Source organism: Microtus oregoni, unplaced genomic scaffold (assembly GCF_018167655.1).
Source record: "Microtus oregoni isolate MIOR12 unplaced genomic scaffold, Mior012 000024F_ref0000369, whole genome shotgun sequence".
NCBI lineage: Eukaryota > Metazoa > Chordata > Mammalia > Rodentia > Cricetidae > Microtus > Microtus oregoni.
Genome location: NW_024543083.1, coordinates 11205866 through 11207401, shown reverse-complemented (window position 1 = coordinate 11207401; position 1536 = coordinate 11205866). Strand labels below are relative to the sequence as shown.

Sequence of the window (1536 nt, the reverse complement as noted above, 5' to 3'; positions counted from 1 at the left end):
TATAGAGACCATGTTGTAGAACGGAAATGTATAATTATGTATGTATTGTGCTTAGACGCAGATCTAAATTCTTTTAAATTTAAATACTCACATTAATTGTTCCAGAGAAAGATTCAGGACCATCAGTCATTATCACAAGCATCATCATCACCACCACCATCATCCTTTTCACTCACTAGCCAACTTTATTCAGAGCCCCAGACAATTTATACTCAGAGGGTTAAGAAAGGTCACATGAGTAAAATTCTAATGAGTTCACGCTGTATATAATACAAGAAAATATGGAAAGTTTTACATATTTGCATGTCATTCTTTCACAGGAACCATCCTAATCTTCTCTGGATTGTTCCAATTTTAAAAGTCAATTTGGTGCTAAGTATATGATGTAAAATAAATAAACAAACCATGATCACACATGGACAGAGTGTGCGTGTGTGTGTGTGTGTATAATCACACTCAAAATATATCTTAATAAACCAAGATCTTGAACATTATTGTATATTAGGATTATGTCTTTATGATTTTCATTGTGAATGGGAAACCTGGAAGGAAACTTATTGTCAAACAGATATGTGTGAAACAACCCTTCATGGGTACCAGGCACATACGTGATAGACATATATACATATAGACAAAACTCTCTCCACATAAAAGAAATAAATCCTAAAAAACACACAAAACTATTGATGTGTCTTATTTATCCATAACTGTTAGATATTTAAGATACCATATATATGTTTTCTATGTTTTAGATAGTCTCCAGAGATTTCATTTAAAATTACTTTATGAAATCATTTTCCAAGTGCTATAACAATAATAATAATAAAAGTGAATCTAAACTGTCAAGTTTTGAGGGAAATACAAAACATTTAAGAGATATATTTTTCATTAAGTTTTTAAAAATACTTTATCTAAAGGACTTTGTATGATACCACAAAGATTTTTTTCCAAAATGGAAATGAGTAAAAATATAGTTAAAAGATTAAAATGTGTTATAGAAAGATTGCAAAAATAAAACTTACAGAAAATAAGTATGGCTATAACTAAGTTGAGTTTAATATAAAGGTTATAAATTTTGTTTTATTTTTCTTTCTCTTGTTGTTTATTCAATCAGTTTATTAGCCATAGAAAACATCCTGTTTTATTTTTATCCTTTTATTATTTAACTTTTAAATTATTTGTGTCTTCTACATCATGTATCTCAATCCCATTCATTTCCCATCCCTTGGTATCTGCCTTCTACTCTTGCAACCTCCCCCACACCAATCAAATAAAATAATATTTAGGAGAAAAAAGAAAAGCAAACTTGTCAGGGAAGTTGTGGTGTGGCACAGTGAGTCATGCAGTAAGCCCTTTTATCCATATATCTTCACTTGCAAGTGTTCACTGCAATGAATCTGGTTCAAGGCCTCTGGCTTCTGCTACACTATGAGTGCTGGGTCTTCAGTGAGACTCCTCTTGTGTATTCTGCTGTTGCCCTGTGTCATTGAGATTCTGCAGCTTTGGGTCTGCAGGACTTGCCCCTTCATGTGCTCC

The 1536-nt window shown here is 32.0% G+C and overlaps 1 non-coding gene across 1 annotated transcript; it reads right to left on the bottom strand.

The window, feature by feature from the left end:
- Positions 1–275: 275 nt before the first annotated feature.
- LOC121462454 lies at positions 276–379 on the bottom strand. Its single transcript, XR_005976318.1, has one exon. It is a non-coding gene; the product is annotated as a U6 spliceosomal RNA (small nuclear RNA).
- Positions 380–1536: the final 1157 nt, after the last annotated feature.